We start from the raw sequence: 27,211 nt of genomic DNA, 5'->3' as shown, positions 1-27,211 counted from the left end.
GTGGGTGCCTGCGACCACAGTGCCACCGACAGCTGCTGCGTGTTGGTCCGCGCCAGAAGTCGGACCCAACTTCCACATCCCCGAGCGGGACCGGCGCGGCACTGGAGCCCTCTCCCAAGTTAAGTGTATTGTGTGCGTGTGCATGTGTGCATGCATTGGTTCCCGCCTACCACTCTCTCCTGAATGCTCAAGTGTGCCGTTGGGCACAACAACGTTGGGGACTCCTAAACTAGAGTAACATCTACCCCTGCCAAAGAACCATTTATTATTATGTATCTCCCTTCGGTGTCTTTCTTTACCTATCTCCTTGAAAAAAGAACATTGTGCTTAATCAAAATGGCAACCCCTCTTTGTTTACTAATACACGATGAGAAGTATGCTTTAGGATAATATCTGCAGAAGGTATTTGAGGGGTTCTGCTTAATAAAGTGAGTCTCCTGCGTGAAGACTATGTTTCGTTCTTGTCCTTTGAAATCTATCAATGCTAATCTTCTTTTAACGTTCGAGTTCAGGCCTTTCACATTGATTGAAAGCAACTTTAGTGTTGGTTGAAAAGCCATTTGTTTTCACTGAGGAAAAGGATCTGTAATGACTCTCGCTATCATTTCCTTTACAGATGTTGGAACTAGATCTGCGCTGATGCAGACTAAAACATAACTCCAGAACAAGTAGAAAGACAATGTCAATAGTGCACTACATAGCTGCTACGGTTTATATGAAAAATGATACAGTAATAAGAAAAGCTGCACTCCCATTATATGAGCATAATAAGCTTAATAAGCAGTGTTCAGTGTTGAAGAGACCAACTAATTTAACAACTCCCACTACAAAAAATATGCTTCAATTCTGGAGGTTAGCCCAATATCTACAGATATCGCAGTTTAGGTAATAGCATAAAAATGAGTCAACTGCCATTATTAATTCATTTCTATGCTTATTTCCGATAAATTGAACGTGTGTGTTAAAATATGAGACATTTTATGTGGTAACATGTTAGTGGATCACCCGGTAAAATAAAGCATACAGTATTTATTCCCGCTATTATGAGATGCTTTCTGCGCGTTTCTTCTAATTTGATCTTTTTAGAAATGTCTTGCTCATACGGAAATTCAGTAACAATATAGCAGCACCCAGCTCAAAATGAAGGAACGAAGGCTTCACACGAAGGAATCATTTGCTCACATTTTTTTACTTGGAGAAGAAACTAAACTTTGCAAGCTGCCTTTATAGTAACTTGAACTGTGTTGGATGTCACATCTGATAAAAAAAAACTATGAACTTTGGATCTGTTACGCTGAATTTATTGAGTTCTTAGTCTACTTTTTAACCTGGATTGCTTTGTAAGTTTGTATGTTTTTCGGCAAAACCTTTTATCTTACAATTATGGAAAAGGTTTACTGGCTATGCACGTCTTTAAAAACTGGAGAGAGAAAAATAGGTTAATATAGCACTCAGGTTAAATTTAGGAACGGTGCTAGTACAGGTGGAATGGATGTCCGCAAGTCCAGAAGTGGCCAAGTTCCAATGCACTTCTTAACCCAGGCTGTGTTGAAAAGCTGTGTAACATGGCAGGCAGGGCCGCCAACAGGGGGGGACTGCCGGGACAAGTGTCCCCGGCCCTGTGGCTGCGGGGGGTCAAGGCAGTTGGGGATTTTTTGGGATGTATTTGGGGGTGGGAAGTTTTTTGCAGTGGGGTAGTTTTTTTTGGTATATATTTTGTGGGGGGAATTGTGTGAGGGTCGAGGGAATGAGTGTGAGGAGGGGGATTGAGTGAGACTGGGGTAATTGACGGAGGGAGAGAGTGAGAGGAGAGAGGGGGTGAGTGAGGAAAAGAGGGAGTAAGAGTGAGACACAGGGAAGAGAAATACCTGTGAGGCGGGGGGGGGCAGGGATTGAGTGAGACTGGGGTAATTGACGGAGGGAGAGAGTGAGAGGAGAGAGTGGGTGAGTGAGGAAAAGAGGGAGTAAGAGTGAGACACAGGGGAGAGAAATACCTGTGAGGCGGGGGGCAGGGATTGAGTGAGAGTGGGGTAATTGATGGAGGGGGGAGAGAGTGAGAGGTGAGACGGAGGGGAGAGAATGGGAAGAGGGCAAGAAATAGAGGGGGCTTGCAAGGTGTGAAATGAGGGAGGGTTCGCGAAGTGTGAAATGGGGGCGGTTCACGAGGTGTGAAATGGGGAGGTTCGCAACACTGCCGACGGGGGAGAGGGAGCCCCGGTCATAACTCTAGTCCTGGGCCCCGGGAAATCTGTCCGGCCCTGACGGCAGGCATAAGTTTATAGGGGTCCATGTTAAAATGGATATGAAGCAAAAGGTGACACTGTGTGCTCATTTGCATGTCATTACCCAGAATCCCTGGCTGCAGTGTGCTAAGAGATAATGGGGAAAGGCAGGGTTACAGACCTGTCTGAGACAAGTGAATGTGCTCACAAGTGATATTTTTATTTTCTGTATAATTATGGAAATTACATAATACCTGCACTCTTCCATTTATGAAGTATGTAGCTGTATAAAGGTTGGCCTCACATTTATGGAAAACAGAAGTTCCATGTCAGCGCTATTCCCACAATGGCTTGCAATTTACTCGTGAACTTTTTACATTTAGAACTGTAGCAAGGGAGTTGTTTAGTGTCATCTTTTGATCAAAACATGACTCAAGCCTGCTAACCACCTCAAGCTAAACTCCATACAGCCGGTACCTACACTGAATACACTTTCTCACTGTCCTATGGACTAAGCTTAGTGAAATTGGTGAAAGTTTCCTGAAAGGGTTGCACGGATGAAGCTGTGACGGGGTTTATTTATTTATAAAAATATTTTACCAGGAAGTAATACATTGAGAGTTACCTCTCGTTTTCAAGTATGTCCTGGGCACAGAGTAAAACAAATAATACATGGTTACAAATACAGTTACATAAATGAACAGGGTATACATTATATACAAGACATTGCGTGCACAGTTAAAGAAAATATATATTATGAGCGTATGAAACAATTACAGACCAGATTAAAATGTGTGACAGCCTTAGATTTGAAAGAACTTAAGCTGGTGGTGGATATGAGAGTCTCTGGTAGGTTGTTCCAGTTTTGGGGTGCACGGAAGGAGAAGGAGGAACGTCCGGATACTTTGTTGAGCCTTGGGACCATGAATAGTCTTTTGGAGTCTGATCTCAGGTGATAGGTGCTGCAAGTGGTAGGGGTGAGGAGCTTGTTCAGGTAGCTGGGTAGCTTGCCCAGAAAGTATTTGAGGGTGAGACAGGAAAGGTGAACTTTGCGCCTAGACTCTAGTGATGACCAATCTAGTTCATTGAGCATTTCGCAGTGATGTGTGTTGTAGTTGCATTGGAGAACAAAACGACAAATTGAATTGTAGAGGCTGTCAAGTTTGCTAAGGTGGGTTTGAGGAGCCGAGCCATATACTGTGTCTCCATAGTCAATAATTGGCATTAGCATCTGCTGTGCAATACGCTTTCTGACCAGGAGACTTAGGGAGGATTTGTTCCTGTAAAGTACCCCTAGTTTGGCATAGGTCTTGGTTGTCAGGGTATCAATGTGCATCCCGAATGTTAAGTGGGAGTCAAACCATAAGCCCAGGTATTTAAAACTAGTGACAGGTGTTAGGGTGGTGTTAGCGTTGGTTCTAATCAGGAGCTCAGTCACTGGAATCTTTACAAATTTAGTCTTGGTCCCAAATACCATTGTTACAGTCTTGTCAGTGTTTAAAAACAGTTTGTTTTGGGAAATCCAGTTTTCGAGTCTCAAAAAGTCAGACTGAAGTATGTGTTGAAGGTCAGAGAGGCTATGGCTGTGTGTATATAGGATTGTGTCATCTGCATACATGTGTATTGAGGCTTCCTGACAAGCTGTGGGAAGATCATTAATGAACACTGAGAAGAGTAGGGGCCCCAGAACAGAGCCTTGCGGGACACCACAGGTGATATCCAGGGGGTTGGAGTTAGAGCCTGAGATGGACACATGTTGGGATCTTCCTGATAGGTAGGACTGAAACCAGTTTAAAGCATGTTTCCCTATTCCAGAGCTCTGGAGTTTGTTAAGCAGGATAACATGATCAACTGTGTCAAAAGCCTTTGCAAAATCTAGGAATACTGCACCAGTGAGTTGTCCCCGTTCCATTCCACACTGGATTTCATTGCAAACTTTTAGCAGGGTAGTTACGGTGGAGTGTTTGGGACGAAACCCAGACTGGAATTGGCTAGGGAAATTTGTCTTGGTGTAGAAATCGCTTAATTGGGAGTGGACACATTTTTCCATTACTTTGGATAGAATTGGGAGAAGTGAGATTGGCCTGTAGTTTGAGACAGTGTTTTTGTCCCCACTTTTGAAGATTGGGACAACTCTGGCAGTTTTCCAGGTCTTAGCGATATGGCCTGCAGACAGGATAGAGTTGACTATGGACGCAATTGGTTTGGCAATGGCTGGGGCACCAAGTCGTAGGAACCTAGATTGTAGTAAGTCGGGTCCACATTGGCTGCTTAGTTTTAGTTTGAGGAGCGCTTGTGTAATCTCCTCTTCAGATACTGGGCTAAATTAAAAATTGTGGGCAGTGTTGGGAGGGGGTGGGAATGTAGGGATACTCCCAGGATGATATTCATGTTTGGGGTTTGTGCTGCGTTTCGCTAATTAGTTAGTAGCACATCCCACAAAGTAATCATTGAATGCATTTGCAATGTCAGTGGGGTTTGTCAGAGTAATATCCCCCTTAGTGATATTACTTGGTTGTTGATGGTTAGGAGGCTGGAATATATTGTTGATAACCTTCCAGAAGTTAGCTGGGTTTGATGTATTTTGGTGGAGATTGTCAGCGTAATATTGTGCTTTTGCATGCCTTGTTTGCCTTGTGCACATGTTCCGCATGCATCTGTAGTGATTGAGATCCTTGGTAGTGCCAGTTACTTTGTAGCTTTTCCACAAGGCATCCCTGAACTGGTAGAGTGCTATAAGGTCAGATGTAACCCATGGAAGGTGGCCCCCCCCGTACCCTTATTTTGCGTAGTGGAGCATGGGTATCGCAGAGTTTTAAGAACTCGGATTGGAAATAGTCGAGTGCAGAATCGGGGTCGGGAATTAAATCGATTCTGTGCCATGGGCAGTTGGTAAGGTCATCCAGAAACTGTTGTGGGTTAAAGTTTTTAAATGTTCTAGTGAGGAGAACTTTAGGGCTTGAATGGGGCCGTTTAATTTTCCTTACACAGTATACTATTGCATGGTCACTGAAAATATCAGGAAGGATGCCAGAGGATTGGATTCTGCTGGGGTTTGAGGAGAGAATCCAGTCTAGCAAGGAATGGTTATGCGATTTCAGGTTTATCCGTGTGGGTTGGGAAATGAGTTGCGATAGGTTAAGTGACTTGAGTTGTATCTGGATTTTGTGGTTTTTAGGGTCTAGCCAATTGAAGTTGAAATCTCCAAGAACTAGCTGCTCACTCTTCTCATTCAGAGAGGAAATGGAGCCAAGAAATTGGGTGATATCAGTCAAGGATTGTAGAGGGGCTTTAGGGGGGCGGTAGATGCCAGCAAGCAAGATGGGCTTAGAAAAGGGGAGGCAGATTTTGCCAACTAGAGTTTCAAAAGAGGGTGGACTTGGTGGGCAATTTAACAGTGTAAATTGTAAGGTGTCTGCAATATAAAATAACACCCCTCCTCCTCTCTTTGACCTATCTCTCCTAAAAATGGAGTATCCCTGAATGGCGATATTTGCATCAGGGGTTTTAGGGGATAGCCATGTTTCTGTAAGAACGATGGCTTTGGGTTTATGCATAAGGCACCATGCCCTTAGTTCGTCCAGTTTGGGCAGCAGGCTCCGGATGTTTATATGGGCGACAGATAGCCCTTTTTGGAATTTAAAGGTGGAATTCTCAGGGGCATGGGACAGAGCTGAAATGGGAGGACCTGGGTTAGTTTCAATATCACCTGCTAAAGAGAGTAATAGTATGAGTAGAAATTTGGGTAGTTGTTTGCAAGTTGTAGATTTGTGATGTTTGCCATTTGAGTGAGAGGTGGTTGGTGTGCTGGTTTTTAGAGTTCTCCACCAACATTCAGTAGATAGTGCAAGGCTTTTGAGTAGTCCAGGGTGTATGGTGATGTTGGGTGTGGGCCAGGATGGAGGAGTTTGTAGTGGATAGAGGGAGTAACATCTCCATGAGACCAGGAGAAAGAAAAAAATTAAAATACATAGCAGGTTCATGATGCCAGAGGTAGGCAGTGCTGCAAGGAGCTGTTGTGAGCAGAGTGAGTGTGAGCAGACTAACAGCAGGTGTGTGGCTGTTCCTTGTCAAATGTTTAGCTGTATTGCAATGCTAGAGTCAGTTCAGGGTTTCAGTGTATTGTGCAGTCAGTTTTGGGAGAGACTGCAGTAAATAAGTTGTAAAGGGGTGGGGGGTTGAAATAGGCAGGTTAGCAAGCTTGGGATCATAGTGTGATCTGAATAGCTTACCGTTTGTTGTCTTGAGTAAAAGAGTGTGCAGTAGATCCAGTCCCCAGTCACCTCTAGTCAAACTGTAGTCTAACTGTATTTATCACTTAAAAACCTCACTTTAAATGCCTCACTGTCTAATGCCTAATGCAGTTCCTGCAAAGATGCAGGAACGGTGTTGGTATTATACAGATAAAAGCAGTCACATGACCCTCCCCCTCCCCAATCAATCAGCTTGTTCCATTTGGGTTGGCGGCTTGAATCATGTTTTGATCAAAAGATGCAACTAAATTACTCCTTTGTTACACAGATTTAGGTTCTAAATCAGGGGTGCGCAAACTGGGGGGCCCGCCTCTCAGTGGGGGCACAAGATTTTCCAGCGGGGGCGTGGCGGTTTCAGAGACCCTGTGCTCTTCCCCAAAGCATTTAAATTAAATGCCGAGGATCGCGCGTGGCCTCTCCAACTTCCCTTCCCTTCGGCGACGCGTCAACACGGCATCAAATTATGCCGTAGGGTCAAGTGACGTCACGTTGACATGGCAACGTGACTTCACACCAGAGACAAGGTAAGGAGGGGCGAGCGACCAGGGGGGAGAGCAGCCAGGGGGGCGCAGGCTGAAAAGTTTGCGCACCCCTGTTCTATACAGTATGTGGAAAGTTCACGTGTAAATTGCAAGCGATTTTGTGAGGAGCGCTGGAATTGCACATTCCATTATCTTACAATTAGCAGCTAAAAAATCTACATTTGTTTCAATTTTCAAATCTATTCAACACCTTTGTCATAGTCTCTCTTTTAGCTGCTAAAGCCAAGGAATACGCAATGCTTTGCACAAAAATGCTTTTTTTTTGCCTCCCTAATATAAGATTCAAGTGACACTTTAGTTTATTCAAATAGGTAACTGCGAGTAAAAACAAATCCTCATGTGTTAGACTTCATTTATTTAATCTTCAAGGCGCTGTAGCTCTGTTTCATGAATTAAAGCCGAGTTTGACCTGGTCACACTCAGACAGCAGTCAGAGCTACTGGAATGAAAGATAAGACATGGGAGGTGAAGTTTTGATGCCATGCAGCATACAGTAGTGCCCTATAAGAAAGACCGCAGTTGTTTTCCTGAGCCATTTCACATATTTCAAAGAACAATTTATATTAAACAATCGCTATGACAACTGATGTTTCTGAGTAGGGGGTAAAAGAAGCTTGATAACTGTTTTAACACAACATGGCACGACTATATATTTGACAAAAACTGTCAACAAATTGTAAAAGTCATTTACAGAGTAAACTTGTGCGTACTTATATTATACTGTATGTACTAACTGTTCATATCTGAGAAGAGATTACCCCCTGGCTTATCTCCATCAGCAATGTATCAGCTGAAAGCTCGCCGCAGGAACAGAAAATGGGCAGGGGATTCCACTAAGCAACATGATACTGTAGGGATTTTATAAATCATTTTAAAGCAGCAGCTTACAGCTTATTAACTGTACAAAATATGGGCCAGCAGGAGAAGGGAGGCTATGGTCAGAGGGTTAATAGCTAGTGAGAAAAATAGATCGGTGCTAGGACTTTTTATATTGTGCATGTATGTCTGTATGTATTTATGGGGGATTTAGTGGCAGTCTATACCATATGATATATATATATAATTTAGTTATATGAGATTTAAATGAACTCTCAATAGGTGTAAATAGTTATATCATACATTGCACTACATGGTGACCATATTGAAACAATAGAACATTGATTTGAACAATAATTTCAGATACAAGATAACAGATCTCAATGATAAAATAGAGTAATATTACCCATAAATTCCAATTCCATATCAATATCATATATATAGAAAGGTTTAGGACCTATTGTCAATATGAAACAAAACTATAAACCGAGACAAGGGTGTCTGCAAATAAAATAAAATAAATTCCCATATGGGGTAATAAAATATACATGTATATCCCTATTGGTCTCTAATGATACTACAAATATATACAGACTAAATATGTTACTGGGAGGCCTAATAGATTACAAATCATACCTCAAATGTTATATAACATAAAAATTAAATTAATTTATTTCCACAGAGACAAGAAAAAGATAATCCTTCAATAGTCATACTCATACACATGTACTGCAGTCCTCTTTTTCCCACACTCCCTCAATACAGTAGTTTTCCATTTCCCTTCCCACCCTTCCTATCCTCTTTTTCCTATCCACCTTCCCCCTTCTTTCCCCCCCCCCCCCTCCCCTCTCCTCCCCTCCTTTCCTCCTCCCCTTTATCCCCCCTCCCTCCCCTTCCCCGTCCATTTATCCATTCCCTATCCCTCATATGATATCCCTCCCCATCCCATCATTCCCATACCCCGTCCCCATCCCATCCTCCTACTGCATCCCCAGTGGTTTTTACCAAATTTTTAGTTTTATTTTTATTAAAGGTTTTTTAGATAATTAAATGAGTTTAATATTAGCCACTAATATAAATCACTTTATTCAAAATAATCAATACCTTGCTCTTCCTCTCTTCTTTTCTCTCTCAACACAATGTATTTGTACATGTGTATAAACAATTGAAGGATTATCTTTTGAAGGATTATCTTTTTCTTGTCTCTGTGGAAATAAATTAATTTAATTTTTATGTTATATAACATTTGAGGTATGATGTGTAATCTATTAGGCCTCCCAGTAACATATTTAGTCTGTATATATTTGTAGTATCATTAGAGATCAATAGGGATATACATGTATATTTTATTACCCCATATGGGAATTTATTTTATTTTATTTGCAGACACCCTTGTCTCGGTTTATAGTTTTGTTTCATATTGACAATAGGTCCTAAACCTTTCTATATATATGATATTGATATGGAATTGGAATTTATGGGTAATATTACTCTATTTTATCATTGAGATCTGTTATCTTGTATCTGAAATTATTGTTCAAATCAATGTTCTATTGTTTCAATATGGTTACCATGTAGTGCAATGTATGATATAACTATTTACACCTATTGAGAGTTCATTTAAATCTCATATAACTAAATTATCATGCTGGTTTTCCTACTGGGGAATCATTAAAAAGTGCTTGAAATCATACATTGCAATACAATGAATTATGAATATATATGAAGTGATGATTTATGAATATTTGAACCTTATTTTAAATTTTACTTTATCCATTTTGTTCCAATACTATTATCCTTGAGATATTTCAATTATATATTTATTTCTTGTTCTTTTTCCCTAAGTGTAACAGTCCCAAATAGTCCTTTTATAGTGAGTTTCCATTGATTAGCATTTTTAACAAACATCAGCCACCTTAGCACAATACAGGTTTATTCAATCACCCGATCACGGGTTGCCTGGCAACGGACTAGCTATAAGAGGGCAGGACTTGATTCCATTCAGCATCAGCCCTTTGAGAAAGTCGCCCGTCAGGTGACGAAACGCGTCAGGGAACTGAGAGCGCGATTACGTCACGACGACGCTGGAGCCCACACTAAGCGCGGGAATACCATCGGCGGCCATTGAAAGCGAGAGCTGGGATCTGGACATTACACAGATAGCGAACGGAGCCCTGTACACCTGGTTCCTGATAATCGTGTCTGGCAGTCCTGAAGGAGTCCACGGAGACGTGTTCCAGTATCCAGAACCGGATGGTGGTGATTTATTCACAAACTGCCTTTTATATATTTTTATCTTGTGAGTGCGATTCCTAACCCCCCCCCCCCCACCCCCCATTCCCTTCCTTCATTTTTAATAAATTTTATGCAGTATTATGCTATGGGGCGTGCGCTCTCTCTCTTTTTCTGTTTCTAGATATCTGTGGAGTTGGTTTACCCCGTGTGAGAGCAGCCCAAGACCCCTTTATCTACATTGAATACCTATCATTATGGACTAATTATTGATGGACTGGTTGGACTTTTTTATTTATTGTTTTTGTTTCTTTTTTCAGCACGTTTATGCAATGTTATTATATTGATATTGGTTGTGTTTAATATAATTTAATAGGTTATACTATTTAAAGAGATATATATATTTTTCTTTTAATATTCACACATTATACACGAATCATCTATTGATGGAACTATAGTTTAATTATTTTCACTATTTATCACAATACTGTTTTTTGGCGCTACATTTTTTGTTTTTATATATATATATATATATATATATACAGTGCTCGACAAATAATGATAACCACTCGCCCATTGCGAGTGGATTTAGGCCGCTGGCGACCCGTGCGTGAATTCCCCTGCTCCTGCCAATTTTTTTTTTTTTTTTTTTTTAATAAATAAATAATCTCCCTCCCTGATTGGGTTAACGCGGGGAAGAGTCCCTTCCCCTGATCTCCTCCCCCTCTTGATCTCCTCCCGTGAGTCAGGGGGAGCCCGGCCGGGTGCCTGTTCATTACATTTTAAAAAAAAGTTAAAAAAAAAATGGCGGCGATTTCCTTGGTCCCGGCGCGCATGCACAGGGCAAGCAGGGTGTCCTGCCCTCTGTGCTGCCTGTGGGCCCTCTGTGCTGCCTGTGGGCCCGCTGCCTGCCCCCCCCAGCAACCCAGAATCCCCCGCTCCCCACGTGGGACGGAGGGGGAAGCCCAAAACAAGCGCCACGCGCAATCTAGCCCCCTCCGCTCCCTCCCTCCTCCGCTCCCTACGTGGGACGGAGGGGGAAGCCCAAAGCAAGCCCCACGCGCAACCCACGTGGGACGGAGGGGGAAGCGCCAACCCAGCTTCCCCCGTGCGCGCCTCCTGCGCATGATCTCCCCCTAATCACCTGCCCCCGATCCCCGCTTGGTGTTCGGGGAGCGTGCTTCGGGGGGGAGGGGCCTGCTGCCGTGCGGAGGGGCCTGCTGCCTTAAGGAGGGGCCTGCTGCCGTGCGGAGGGGCCTGCTGCCGCGTGCGACCCGGTGAGTGTGTGTGTGTGAGTGACAGAGTGAGTGTCTGTGAGTGAGTGTCTGTGAGTGAGTGTCTGAGTGAGTGTGTCTGTGAGTGAGTGTGTCTGTGTGTGTGTGTCTGTGTGTGTGTCTGTGTGTGTCAGAGCGAGTGTGTGTCTCTGAGTGTTCTGAGTGAGTGTGTCTCTGAGTGAGTGTGTCTGAGTGAGTGTGTCTGAGTGAGTGTGTCTTTGCGTGTGTGTCTCTGCATGTTTGTCTCTGCATGTGTGTCTCTGTGTGAGTGTGTCTGAGTGTGCCTGTGTGTGTGCCTGAGTGAGTGTGTGTCTCTGAGTGTCTCTGTGTGTCTCTGCGTGAGTGTGTCTGCGTGAGTGTGTGTCTGCGTGAGTGTGTCTGCGTGAGTGTGTGTCTGCGTGAGTGTGTCTCTGCGTGAGTGTGTCTCTGCGTGTGTGTCTCTGCGTGTCTGTGAGTGTGGGTGTCTGTGAGTGTCACCCTCTCCCTGTGTCGCCCTCGCCTTCTCCCTGTGTCGCCCTCGCCTTCTCCCTGTGTCGCCCTCGCATTCTCGCCCTCGCACTCTCTCTCTCTCTTTTTCTGTGTGTCTCTCTTTTTCTGTGTGTCTCTCTTTTTCTGTGTGTCTCTCTTTTTCTGTGTCTCTCTCTTTTTCTGTGTCTCTCTCTTTTTCTGTGTCTCTCTCTTTTTCTGTGTCTCTCTCTTTTTCTGTGTCTCTCTCTCTCTGGCTCTCTAGCCGAGTCCATAGAAGGACAGGCCGCGCTGAGCCGTGCGGACGCTCCGTGCTGAGCCCCTGCATCCTCAATGAGGATGCCTTGAGAGGGGGCTCACGCGAGCATCCGCAGGCGTGCTGAGGCGCTGGATTTTTCAGTCGACAGCAAAACTGTTTTTCAGAGCACTGTCGGCTGAAAACATCCAATCAGCGCGGAGCAGCGTCAACGTCACGGCGCCATGACGTTGACGTCGGTGCGTCGCGGGGGATTGGCCCAGCGACGTCACTGCCCCGTCTCCCCCCGTCTCCCGATCGCGCCCGCTGGCTCGCCTGCATGGGCATAAAATCGCGCAGATTTCAGCAGGCGAGCCTCAGCGTCAGCGCGGTTCCGAACTGCTCACCCCTCTATGGCCCCAGCCTTATTCTCTCTCTATCCGTCTCTCTGTCTCTCTCTATCCGTCTCTCTGTCTCTCTTTATCCGTCTCTCTGTCTCTCTCTATCCGTCTCTGTCTCTCTATCTGTCTCTCTCTCTGTCTCTCTCTCTGTCTCTCTCTCCCACCCTCTCTTTCTCTCTCCCACCCTCTCTCTCTCTCTCTCTCTCTCTCTCTCTCTCTCTCCCACCCTCTCTCTCTCTCTCTCTCTCCCACCCTCTCTCTCTCTCTCCCACCCTCTCTCTCTCTCTCCCTCTCTCTCCCACCCTCTCTGTCTCTCTCTCTCCCACCCTCTCTCTCTCTCCCACCCCCTCTCTCTCTCTCCCACCCTCTCTCTCTCTCTCTCTCTCCCACCCTCTCTCTCTCTCTCTCTCTCCCACCCTCTCTCTCTCTCTCCCACCCTCTCTCTCTCCCCCCCCCCACCCTCTCTCTCTCTCCCCCCCCCACCCTCTCTCTCTCTCTCCCACCCTCTCTCTCCCACCCTCTCTCTCCCACCCTCTCTCTCTCTCTCCCACCCTCTCTCTCTCTCTCCCACCCTCTCTCTCTCTCTCCCACCCTCTCTCTCTCCCACCTTCTCTCCCACCTTCTCTCCCACCCTCTCTCCCACCCTCTCTCTCACTCTCTCTCACTCTCTCTCACTCTCTCCCACTCTCTCCCACTCTCTCTCTCTCTCCCCCACACTCTCTCTCTCTCCCCCACACTCTCTCTCTCTCCCCCACACTCTCTCTCTCTCCCCCACACTCTCTCACACTCGGGATCTGGATATCTTATTTACCCTATATATCTTAACTGCTCTATACTACACTGAAATAACCTATACTGCTTACTTCCAGATCTGACTCAAGCTTCACACTGAAGACATCGGAACCCCCCCCCCCCTAACCCAGAAGACAGGTAGGGAACACATCCCCTCCAATGTATAACATTGCGGGAATGAGGGTACCTGGACATTGAGGGACTGCGGATCAGGTAAGATCCCAGGCGGGATTGCTGCTTTAAATATTCTGGCTTTTTTTTCTAGATTCGACATTTATACACACACACACACACACACACACACACACACACACACACACACACACGACTAATTGTAGTATAATGTAATACAATAAATAAACTAATGTCAAAAACGAATGTTCTTACTAGGAATTTGTTTTTTTTTAAATGAGGGACTGGGGGCGGGATTAGAGGCGGGGTTGGGGGCGGGATTAGAGGCGGGACTAGGTGGCGAGTAGATTTTTTGGTTCGGCGAGTAGATTTTTGGGTGATTTGTCAAGCACTGTATATATATATATATATATATATACACACACAGTCATGTGAAAAAGAAAGTACACCCTCTCTGAATTCTATGGTTTTACATATCAGGATATAATAACAATCATCTGTTCCTTAGCAGGTCTTAAAATTAGGTAAATACAACCTCAGATGAACAACAACACATGACATATTACACCGTTTCATGATTTATTTAACAAAAATAAAGCCAAAATGGAGAAGCTATGTGTGAAAAACTAAGTACACCCTTACTGCTTCCATAGGAATTAAGATGCTAAGTAGCAGACGGGTGCTGGTAATCAAATGCCCTTGATTAATTGATCATCAGCAAGTGTGACCACCTCTATAAAAGCCGAAGTTTTAGCAGTTTGCTGGTCTGGAGAATTAAGGAGTATGTCAACACAATGCCAAGTAGGGAAAAATATCGCAATGATCTTAGAGGAGTAATGGTTGCTGCCCATCAAACTGGGAAGGGTTATAAGGCCATTTCCAAACAATTTAAAGTCCATCATTCTACAGTGAGAAATATTATTCAAAAGTGGAAAACATTCAAGACAATTGCTAATCTTCCCAGGATTGGACATCCCAGCAAATTCATCCCAAGGTCAGACCTCAGTTAGCATGTTAAATGTTAAAGTTCATGACAGTACAATTAGAAAAAGTCTGAACATGTATGGTTTGTTTGGAAGGTTTGCCAGGAGAAAGCCTCTTCTCTTTAAAAAGAACATGGCAGCACGGCTTAGGTTTGCAAAGTTGCATCTGAACAAACCACAAGACTTCTTGCAAGGAAAAAAAAGGGCAAATGTATAGTTTGTATGTTTGGCCATAATGCACAGCGTTTGTGTACAGCTGCTTTAATCCTCTACGTTTCTTTCTCTCTCCTCCCACGCTTCTCTCTCTCTTCCCCACGTTTCTCTCTCCTCCCACGTTTCTTCTCTCTCCTCCCACGTTTCTCTCTCTCTTCCCCATGTTTCTCTCTCCTCCCACGTTTCTTTCTCTCTCCTCCCACGTTTCTCTCTCTCTTCCCCACGTTTCTCTCTCCTCCCACGTTTCTTTCTCTCTCCTCCCACGTTTCTCTCTCTCTCTCTCCTCCACGTTTCTCTCTCTCTCCTCCACGTTTCCCTCTCCTCCCACGTTCTCTCTCCTTCCACGTTTCTCTCTCCTTCCACGTTTCTCTCTCCTTCCACGTTTCTCTCTCCTCCCATGTTTCTCTCTCCTCCACGTTTCTCTCTCTCTTCTCCATGTTTCTCTCTCCTCCCACGTTTCTCTCTCCTTCCACGTTTCTCTCTCCTCCCATGTTTCTCTCTCTCCTCCACGTTTCTCTCTCCTCCACGTTTCTCTCTCCTCCCACGCTTCTCTCTCCTTCCACGTTTCTCTCTCTCTCTCCTCCCCACGTTTATCTTTCTCTCCTCCCCACATTTCTCTCCTCCACATTTCTCTCTCTCCTCCACGTTTCTCTCTCCTCCCCATGTTTATTTCTGATTTTCCTCTTCATGTCTTTATCTTCTTTAACAATCTGATTTATTCTCTCCCCGCCATACCTTTCCCTTTCCCACTCTTTCCCCTTCATGTCTTTTCCCACTCATGTATTTTTGTTCTTCTTTATTTCGTTTTTTCTCTTGCTCTCCACCTTCCTTTATGTCTTCTTACCTTTAGTCCCTTTAAATTTAGTCTTTATTCTTTCCCGCGAATCTTTCTCAGCCAATGTCCACATGCTGCAGCTTCAGCCCCAGGCTGCTCTCCTCCAGGCTCCGCCCACTGACTGAGGCTCAGCACAGAGGAAGGACTTTTCCTTTGCCTGCTTCCTGTAAGGAATCCACTACTGGCTTTGACGATAGCCTTGCAGAATCATGCAGTTGCAAGCTTCCCCTGGCAATCAAAGGCACATGTGCTGCCTCTCATTGCAGCTTCTGCCCTGTGCTACATCATTGGAGGAATACTCACACACCCTCCTCCTGTGATTGGATCTCCGCCCTTTATATTCTAGGCGTTAGCACTGAACCAGCGCCGAGCATAACTATTCCTACCTGGACGTTACTGTCTCTGCCACAAACCGCCCCAGGCCTCTCTCCTAGTGTTCTTACCTTCCAAGTTCCTGAGTATCCAGAGGCCTGTTCCTGGACGTCCGTGCTGAAGCGTTGTTGCCAGCACTGGTACCTGCTGCATTCCCTCCTAGCAGTGGCTACCCTTCCTCTCCTGCGGCCTGCTGCTATCTCCTTGCAGTGGCCTGTCCTGGACGTCTGTGCTGAAGCGTTGATGCCAGCACTGGTACCTGCTGCATTCCCTCCTAGCAGTGGCTACCCTTTCTGTTCCTGCAGCCTGCTGCTATCCCCCTGCAGTGGCCTGTCCTGGACGTCTGTGCTGAAGCGTTGTTGCCAGCACCGGTACCTGCTGCATTCCCTCCTAGCAGTGGCTACCCTTCCTTTCCTGCGGCCTGCTGCGATCCTCTTGCAGTGGCCTGCCTTGGACTTCTGCGCTGAAGCGTTGGTTCTTCCCGACGCTGCCCTGCGGTGAACTTCGGCCAGCCTGCTGTCTCCTCCTGCTGAGATCGGCGTCATGGGCCGAGGCCGCTCCTTGCGCAGAAGCCACCCCCGCGCTCACGCTCCTAAGCTGAAGCGGGGAACTCCTGACTTCCTTTTGCCGAACTCCTGCTTCATTAACGACGATGCTGCCTTCTCCAATCCTGACCCTGCGATGTACGACTATGAACTGCGCACTCCGGATCAGTCTGCGTGGACTAAGGTCGGTGATTATATAACCCCACCTCAGCCCCGCGGTCCGGTCCCGGTTTGTGGCGAGCATCGGCGTAACACTTCCTAAATCTCCAGGAGCCTCCTGCAGGGAATTTATGTTTCTGCAGGGACCCCAGGCACCTAAACCCACCAGGCCTGGGATTGCAATACCGACTGTCCCCCCGTGTCAGCAGCCCTGACTGTACATTCATAACTATATCTGTGTGACTGTGCAGACATAATAAGTGAAATATTTTCTGTTATCAGAAGGGAGCCATCCTGTGAGTTACGTGTCTGTTGTACCACTACAAATATCAGAGAGGTATGTAGAGACTCCTCACAAATACTTATTCATAAAAACATCTCGTTTTTGGCATAAATCCTGTTTTGAACTAAGAGATGCTCAAATGCATTCCTTGAGGCCTACCAACATCCCAATATTGTCATAGGGATACTAATTAAGGCTAGGTTAATTGGTTAAGTAGGCATTAATAACTAACTCAAGCACCAGCGAAATGAAGGAACAGTATGTAACAATGTGGAAAAATTATATCCAGAGCTCAAAGAAAGTGGAGACCTATCACAGCCTACAGAGAGAATACACTCTGGCACCCTACCTACTGAAGGTAAATCACCCAAAGCAGAGACAGACCTTGGGCCAGTACAGAATGAGCGCCCACAGCCTGGAAATAGAAACCGGCAGACACAGACAAAACTGGAAGCCCCGGGAGATGAGACGGTGCCAGCGATGTGAGCTAGGAGAGGTAGAAGATGAAACACACTTCCTTCTGTGCAGCACACAATACTCTGAAGTGAGGAGTGTCCATCTGGGAAACACAGCTCTTATCAGAACTTTAATAATACAGAAGAGAACCCAAAAATATCCATCCTCCTGGGATGAAACCACAGCAGAACTGGCTGCATACTATATCAGCACCTTCCACAGGCTTTGGCAATACTGACATGTTTTAGTGTGATGCCAATAAAGGTTATTTGATTTGTATTGAAACCCTGCCCTTTGAAGACTGAGCTTAAAGCTGCAAACCACGTAATATCCTACATGTGTGTTTTTTTAAATAAATCAGTTCTGTACTATGAGAAAATATTTGTAGCGTTACATTAAAAAGTCATTCAGAGTTGATTTTTGTTTATTATAATGTAACAAGCATTTTGTGTTACAAAGTCACATCCCTTTCCTCTTCTGAAACAGGCTCTGACAAACCTTTTTGAGCCCTGCCTCTCTTGCAGTGCACCAATTGTATCCAGTGACTGCCTGGTCACATGATTTCCCCCAAAGAACTTTGCATCTTTGTTCCTCTTCTGCTGCACTTACAGCCATTTAGTGAACCCCCGAGCCAAATCTTCGCCGATCGATCACAGAAGAACAGATTGATCTGCAACTTAGCTAATTACTTATGATTGTGTGGATTGTATTGATGCACATATTCAAGGGGAAAATAAAAAATAAATAAACGGCAGCTTTGACTGCTACTTTAAGCAAACAGAAATATAGAATGTGTTTGCAGATAAGAAGAAGCACTCTGCCCTTGGTCCTTGGTTGTCCATTCATCTGCTGTGACATCTCAGACCTCATATTTCATCCTTGGCTTCCTTTCATACTGTACATCCCATGCATTTACTGTATTAGTCACAACCACTTCTGTTGGGAGGTTAATCCCCTAATCCACTACCCTAACGGTGAATAAGTACTGTACATCTTTGCATTTCACCTAGGCCTCCCACCCTCCAGCTTCAGTGAATGACTTCTTATTGTAGCACCTCTCTGAAATATGCATCTTCTTGTACCTTGTCAAACCCCTTGATATCACTGCTGTAGGTGAAGAAAGAGAGATGCATGTTTTTCTAGAAGAAGTACCAATCAATTACAAAATAATTTCAATACATAGCCTCTTATACTAAATATCTTTTAGGAGGTGGCACTGCTGCTTTAGCATTATAACCACATCTTCTTAGTTATGTATCTTTTACGATGACTTACACTGTACAAGTGACTGCATGACAAGTTTTCTTTAAACTCAAATTAGATCTAAAATCTGTTTGAAACAGCAAATGTGGTCTAGAACACATTTGCTTTCTGCTTGAAAAATAAAGACAACTGTAAGTGAAAATTTCAATTGCCTCTCGGTTGTAATCAAAGCCATCTGTTCTGCAAGGCAGAGTCCATGAGTTTCCAGGACCATTTCACTGTTTGTGTGGACGTGCTAGTGCAGGAAAGTGTTGCAAAGCATGTTACCGTCTTGTTAATCCCCACTGCTACATGAAGAGTATGCTGCAGTCAGATCAGTAATACATACTTTCAGCCATTCAGTTTAAATGTGTGCTGATGAAAAGCCTCCACTGTATAATAGCTTGACAGATCCCTACTATTCCTCTGAGATCGGCTTAGCTCATATTTAGCACCTGTATGAAGCAACAGTGATGGCTCAAACTGCTACACAACAGTCTTATTTTACCACCCACTAAGTATTTGTGAGTTTGTATTCAATTGACAATAAAACAGTCGTTTTTAATACTGTTCGGTCACGCTATTGTAGGGTAAAAATTAGCACAAAGCCCTTTCTTGGCACTGTAACAATACACAGATCTTTAAATGACACCTATTGCTTTATGTATCATGAAATAATGGAGACTGCACTATTATCTGTGACTATATGCAATTAACAGTGTATTTCCTATTGTTAATATACATAGGCAATTTTTCCTAATTTTCAGGGTATGTGGGACAAGCTATATAGAATAAAATCGCTAATCTTCCAAATTGAACACCCACTGAAACAGCAGGATAAAAAAAGTAGAACAATGAGTTAGAACAATGGAGAATAATGATGTTGCCACTTCTTTTTTGTTTCAGATTGTAATTTTTCAGCTGCCAACAGGTGGTTCCTGAGTTCCTGTCGATTAGGTATATTCATTATTAAAAGGGCTAATATAAAAACATGGAACAAAAATACTAATGACTTTGTTTGGACATTCTCAAATCAGATTACGTAATATTCGTTTATGGTACATATGTTACTATCAGGCTCTTCAATTAGTCCTTTCTTTTAATATTCTTACATTAGAGGGTAACCAAGCTCCATCAATTTCATAATATTCTTCTAATAGCTTTTACAACTAGCTCAGCGATAAATATTGAACTCCCGCTAGCACATTGGTATTCTTGCTCCCATGCTCCAATCTACCCAATGCGTTAACCCTTTGAGTGCTGGGGGGGTTGTGATCATGTGATCACTCCTCACATAATTGTGATGTCACAGCAGTGATAGAGGGTCCTACTTTTCTGTTCAGTTCAGGTTCAACACTCACTATCTCCCTATAGGAGCATGGCATTGGTATTCCAAATTCCGTAGCATGGCATAGTCACTACATCATCGGGCCACTGGCATGCCAGCCCTCTTGATCTAGTAGCTATTTCTAAAAGGGCCCCCAAAGGGTTAAAAATGCGACCAAAACGTGTATTTCATGCCTGTTTAAGATTAACTGGTGAATGTTAATAGTGCATACAAATACACACGTTATTTCTTTATAGGTATTCTTAACAGGACATGAATGTCTTCGTTAGAAGGTACTGTATGTCTTTTGGCATCAGTGCATTTTACCCTTAAAGATAGGAGACTGCAGAAGGTTATACCACATAGGTGTAGCACTTAACCAGTATTCACCAAGGTCTACCTGTAGCTTATAAATGACAAAACTAGCTTCTACCTGTATCTTACCCTGCAAGCAAAACAAATTACAGACATCCTATCTCGCTTAATTTTCAAAAAGAGAGAAAAAACATTACCTACAAGCTCGGGTATACTAGTTCCATCAGACATAGAAATACTCTACTAGCAAAGGGTCACATCCATGGATGGAGCTAGGAAATAAGTAAACTACTGTAACAGCTCAGAGAACCTCTAATCATTTAAATTCATTTAAGTCCGAATTACTATATTAGTAATAGCTTACCCCTCCCCACTTTTTAAACTAATAGTTTTTTTCATTTTGCTTTATGGACAGACCCTCTGCGGTTATTCTCCCTCCTACAGAGGTAAAAGAAAATGTCACAGTTAGTGTTAGGACCTGCAAATTTGGTTATGCCTTGACACGGCCTGCAATGCTTTGGCCAAAGGGTTTAACTAAATGACCCTTACTCATGAGAATATTATTATTGAAGAATTTAACTATATAATATTTACTATATATTTTGTCACATTAGATGTAGCATTGCGCTTTTGTACTATATTAACATGGTATTGATGTTTTTTTCCAAAACCCTCATTTGTGTCCATGAGTCTTGACCGTCATAATGAGTGGGTTGGCTGTGGCAATTTGGAAGATACAGTAACTGAAAAATCAGCGTGAACAAGACCAAAATCAAGGATAAACTTGTGGGTGTTAACTCAAAAATCAGCCATGAACAAGGCAGAAACTTGAAACTAACCTTCTTATTCAAACATTTAGGCATCAGGATGGATAAATGATGGAGTTTGAGGAATTAGTGGTCAGTTCACCTTAAAACTAGCATAGCCCTCAACCACATAATTTAGCATGTATTTATTGAGGCCCAGTGTCATATATCCTTCGACTGAATGTACAGCATAACATCATTTGTATGAATCATATTGCAACTGCAAAAGAATGAAAGTAACATTTCAATTGCACAAACTAAAGCAACTACACTACATTGCCCAACAAGAAAATGATAATTGGTGATTAGTTGAAGAAATAGGAGGATCTAATCTTTTGCAAAACCATTAAAATGAACAAAGAAGGCAAACTAGATACACGGGAAACTAAACAAACTGTTTTTTGTCCTCTCTCTAATCTTACATAATATACGGGGGGGTTAGCACATTAAGAAAAAAAATGCGTATTAGAAAGCAAAATACTGTTCCAATCTATCTACTTATGTCAGTAATGTGTGTTACACAAATATGGACAATTAGACAACTTCTTTGTGACAAGTTTCTTGGACAGCAGAAAAGTTGCTGGGAAATACACACAGTGATGCACTTACTGTGTGTGATTTATTGACACAAAAAACCTAGTTCCCCAATTAGAACTTTCATGGCACAAGGTGAATGTTTCTGGCACCATGCTGTGGAGTTACCCGCTTGCCAGCTGGCAGTATATTGTCTTTGATACACATTTTTAAGCTGTGTTGGCAACATCCATTTATGTTGCCTTTAAAGTTTTTGGCTGGCAGTACAGATCATCAGTATTGCATTAATCCATTATAAGATCTGCCCCTGACACGATTAACTTGGGATTCATTACTTTATCGGCACATGGCATACTTTTTGCCTATTTTATCTGGTAAAATTCATTGTAGTAGTAACACTCTAAACACTATCTACTACACTGCTATTCTTAAAACGACATGCGGCTTCTGGTAAAGCCTGTGTATTGTCAGAAAAGTTGTGTATATTTTATTTCTATGAAAACTCATACAGGTATTTCAGTGGTTCACAATGCACAGTTGAAGGGGCCCAAGACAATGTTGGTGCTAGGGTTGCCAGGTGTCCAGTATTGAACTGTACTGTCCTGTATTTGGACATTCTGTCCAGTAAAAAATGAGAGGTACTGTAATAGTGGACATGTATGTGTCCGTATTACCTCCCTGGACATAGTGACCTGACGCACCTTACACCATTGGGTCCAGTATTTTTTTGAGAAGCCACTGGCAACCCTAGTTGGTGCTCAGTGATGCATTTTTAATTTGGGGTCTTGTAAAGTCACATAGGGCAGGGGGTGCACAAAAAGGGGCGTGCCCCCCAGAGGGGGTGCAAGATTATACAGGGGGGGCGCGGGCGGTTGCAGCGGCCACGCGCTCTTCCCCCCAGGCATTTAAATTAATGCCGGGGCATCGTGTGAGGCCCCTGCAACGTCACTTACCTTGCCATGGCAACGCGGCATCATTTGACGCTTAGAGTCGGAGACAAGTTAAGGGAGGGGGGGCGGGAGCAGGGAGGGAAGCAGGCAGGGGGGAGGGAGCAGGGAGGGAAGTAGGCAGGGGGGCGCAGCAGGAAAGATTGCGCACCCCTGACATAGGGGATTATTTATCAAAGTCTGCACAACTGGGGCAAAGTCTGTGAAAAAAAGTTAATTATATTTATCCAAGGAAAAATATCCGACTGAGAAACAGTTGACAATGTATAAATATCCGTTAAATTAAATAGGTGCTTTCTTTCTTTGCAAAAATAAAGTCCAAGATCTTAGAATTATGTACACTTTTATAAAAACAAAAAAACAAACCCATTTGATTATTTGCAAGTCCTGATATCAGTGTCCCCCAATTGCTAAGTCTGTGCACGTCAGCTTGGGATTTGGAGACTTTTCAGTAGGAGTAGTCAGGAAAGGGTTACATGATCTAAATTTATGTGGTATAAATGATGCATCAAATTGTGCATCGCTTGCATTCATTGCTTTCCCTTATTCAGATTGATGGGGGGTCTTTGTGGCTGCCTGTGTGGCTGCCTGTGTGGCAGCCTGTGTGGCAGCCTGTGTAGCCGCCTGTGTGGCAGTCTGTGTGGCAGTCTGTGTGGCAGCCTGAGTGGCAGTCTGAGTGGCAGCCTGAGTGGCAGCCTGAGTGGCAGTCTGTGTGGCAGGACTAATATTGAGGAAAAATGTAGCTAAATTATATTTAATAACTGCAAATGGTTTTTAACTGCCCCTACATATACATATGTGCCAAGTTTATACTTTTATACATAAAAGTTAACGTGTAGAAATCACTGAAGCATTGAACACGTAGATTCTATTAATATCAACATCTGTTTGCTCTCCTATCTACCTATCCACTAATCAATCTGTCTATGTATAGAATATACTTAAGTCAGCACTGTTGTATTCTGTATGGAATCCCCGTTATATCCGGCTTCTTATATTATTCTATGTTCAGATGGAGGGTTTACACACTCTGCGAACAGCTGTTTCATAAGCAATTACTTATAATTCTCTATTAAAGTGGAAAACTGTTCACAGTTACACTGTTGTGTTATTCATCTTTGCAATTGCTAACGCATTGCATGTCTCATTCATTATGTTACCATATGTTGACATTCCCTTCAAGAATTGTGAAGTGTACACGTAGTGTGCAGTCATTGCAAATCTGACTCGAGAAGATGACATGCTTCATGGGTCTCCTGTATGTTTTTGTCATTTATGCCTACCCTATAAAACCTATATGTGGTGCTGGGGGGTCCTATGGACAGCATCTATGGCAGAATGATAACAACTCTGACCATTCTTTATTCTGTATAAGTTACAGTGTATGATAATAGTCCCACTCCATGCAGGAGGCACACTATTAGCGTTGTCTCCTCTCTCTATTTCCAGCAGTTCAGCCAATGTTCTCACGTGCACATGGGGGAGAAAACTGCCTTTAAAGTGAAAAAGCAGTAGAGGGTCTTCTTCAGACAGGGAAAATATAGTATGTATTACCCATCTTCAAATATTCATTTCAAACAGATTGGGAGTTGTAGTAGAGATACAGAAACCCCCTAGATACCCCCTAAAGTGCACTCTCCTGTTGATAATGTAGGTTATTATAAGTAGACTATGCGACTGATACTAGAGAAATAAGTGTAGGAGCATACATACTGTATGAAACCCCTTACTTAAGCAGGGGAGAATATTACAAATCTTAAAATACTTTAATAGTCTTAATGTTAAAAGATTGTGGGGTACAAAGGCACACAATAGACTAAGACACTGGACATACTACATTAACACATACTTGAAAGTAGATATACCTCCATTTAAAGATGTATGATAGGTCCTATTGCAATGACGTCTATGATAGTACTCTTATGACGTCTATGATAGTACTCTTATGACGTCTATGATAGTACTCTTGTCGCTGCAACCCTGGACCCTGTACAGTGACTTATTGGGTTACATTCAACCTTACATAGGTATAACTGCCCTATATTCCCTGTGATAAGGACATCCTCCTGTAGACGGAGATACTGAAACTCACAATGTGTAATGTGAATATTATGTGAGTTCTATTAGACTTGGGTTCTTCTTGCTGCTAAGTCTGCGTATACCCGGCTGGATTTAAAACAATGTGCTACAACCTCTGGGGCCAGCACCGGATCCTGAAATATTCACTGTTGCATGTTCCAGAAAGGAATGGCAGCCAATAGAAAGGATTAAGTATACAATTGCAAAAAAAGGGATGAGTAATTTCTTGCCTTAAAACATTACAAAATGTGACTACATAAATCAGTAAAATACACAAAGTATGAAACTAGTTTTACATTTCATTTTCATTCCCCGCTTAATCCACGTGGACTTGTACATTGTATAAGTCTATGTGGATGTACATATTGCGAAGTCTGTAGGTTCTAGAGAAATTACACCTTTTTTTGAAATTGCAGTTACATTATTTTTAGCATTTAGTAATAAGACAGAATCATTGAAATAAATGGGATGGAAGGTATCTTTCCGGCGCCGTATGGCGTACTGTGTAAAACACTGTTTAGTATACGGGGGCCATAGTGTCTATATCATTATACACAACTAGTCGAACACGATTCCCTTGCCCAACAGCTGATTATGGGAAAATCAACAAATGATTAAAATGTTGTTACAGATGTAGTAAGACTTGCTGTCTTCGTTACCGTGACAAGGCCCAAGATTCCAGCCGCGGGAAACACTTTGTTTACGGCGGTTCGGGCCAACAGAATTATTTATGGGGTTTATTTATTTCATTGCAATTCAGTATTTGTCCAGCAGGTGGCTCACTGTATATCTCTGTCCAGGAAACTAGCGCATGCACAGTCTACAACGACACACCGAAAACAAAAACAGCATGGTAGAGGCAACAGCACCACCTCAGCATTCAGAGCACCAGACACCCATCCCCTGGTGACCACAACAAATGGGTATGCGAATCACCCTGTGTCTGTGGCACACCGTCTGGTGTGGGCATGCACGGGGACAACCCAAGCTTCAAAAATGGGGGAGAAGCAGTGATATTTGTCAGTTGTGTATGATTTCTGATTTTAATTTAAATTGAATGTACTAAACAGAGTGTACATTTGGGGGTCTATGTTTGGGGGCACAAATGGAGTAATTATGAGGTACTGTACAAATATGCACCGAATGGATCAATACAAAATTCCAACACAGTACAATTTCTTTCTCTGATACTGTACATCTGGTTTAAATGCCCCTATTAGCACCACTTTTGCCTTAATACATATATACGCCCTAGTGTTAGTCTGCAATCAATGTCACACAAATTTTAAGAGAGAATAAAGTCAAGAACCAAAGCCACAACAGCATCAAATGTTATTTCAATAGGCCAGCCCTTTATCTTGTTTTAAATGAGCATTGATGGTTAGATATTTACTCATCAGTTAGCCACTTCCATAAAGTCCACTGAGGGAATTGAAATGAGCTTTTCTTTTCAGATAGTAAATCTGATAGGTGCCATGGGTAATCGCAACAGCTGGCTTACTGAAGATACACATTTTGCATGAACGAGAGGTGTCTTCAATACTAATATAGAATTATGCCACACTGCACAGCAAGTACCTTTGTGGATGTTAGCAATTGTTCAATATATGTTCTGAATGCAGGTCCAGACATTGTACGGCTTCATTTGGGAAATAAGAATGCAAGAGCAATACTACAGAAATAATACGACTAACATAATTCACCCCATGTACTAATTGATTCTACAACAAAACCTGGAGCAATTAACAAATGGTGCTGTTTCAAAGAGTACGTGAAGCTCTTTAGACATGGTTTTCAAAAGAGTTAGATTATTAGAATTAAAAAGGATAGGTCCTTTATAAACATGGTTATTTAATAAAAACGGAAATGATTAGATTGTACATTTTGTATTAACATTGCAATCACTAGTTTTAAATAAAAAGTGTGCTACCATAGCTATTGTATTGCTTTTAAGAAAAGCTGGTTTCTAAACATCTTTTTTTCCCAAATATATTTTTTATTTTTCATTTTAAACCTTTTCTTTTTTTCAGATTTAAAGGAATGAGACGGGGTATTTCTTAGAAAGCAGGAGAGGGAGGAGGGAGAAGAAGAGGAGATTGTGTAAGGTAGTAAGAACAGGCATAAACAAACTAACATGGGTTCAAAAAAGAAAAAACAGCAGTAAATCCTAAATACGATATATTTTGCATAGCAGATACTGTAACTAGGGGCCCCAAGCCTTTGCCACTTTAATCTCATCCATGTAGGTCCAACCTGTCCCTACTGTTTTCCTTTGACGTGATAATGGGATATTACATTGTCTCATACTTACATAACTAACATTTCTCTCGAGGGGAAATCTTCAGAAAAAGCAGTTATCCACGGGAGCTAGACACTGATTAACTTGCTTGTGGAATTATTCAATGCTGCAGTGAGCTTCTTTCTCTCTAAAATATGTCTCACTTTATCAGTAAACATTCTAAGAGGGGGAGGTTCACCCTGTTAATAAACGTGCAATAAGCGTGTTTAACTTGTAGGGGATATTTGGGTTAGGCCTATCCAGGACAGTTGTCACCGCGTCAGCCAGGACTACCACTCCCGCAACCCGTCTAATTTGGGACAAAATGAAGTTTCAAAATGGAGTTATCTTGGGCCAGGCCTACAAGACACCGAGTAATGTGCCTCTACATACACAATTTCTGCAACACTGAGCACTGGCTCCCTTATGAATGTAAGCCAATATATCTAGGGGGTCAGATACCAACGCATCAA

The 27,211-nt window shown here is 43.0% G+C and overlaps 1 protein-coding gene across 6 annotated transcripts in view; it reads right to left on the bottom strand.

Annotated features, from left to right (window-relative positions):
- PRKG1 (protein kinase cGMP-dependent 1) overlaps positions 1 to 27,211 on the bottom strand; it is a 1,423,135-nt gene that overhangs the window by 966,866 nt on the left and 429,058 nt on the right. The window lies entirely within an intron of this gene.

This window comes from Ascaphus truei, chromosome 8 (genome assembly GCF_040206685.1).
Source record: "Ascaphus truei isolate aAscTru1 chromosome 8, aAscTru1.hap1, whole genome shotgun sequence".
In the NCBI taxonomy this organism is placed as follows: Eukaryota; Metazoa; Chordata; class Amphibia; order Anura; family Ascaphidae; genus Ascaphus; species Ascaphus truei.
The sequence above is the reverse complement of the archived record's forward strand: the minus strand, read 5'-3'. Positions and strand labels throughout refer to the sequence as shown.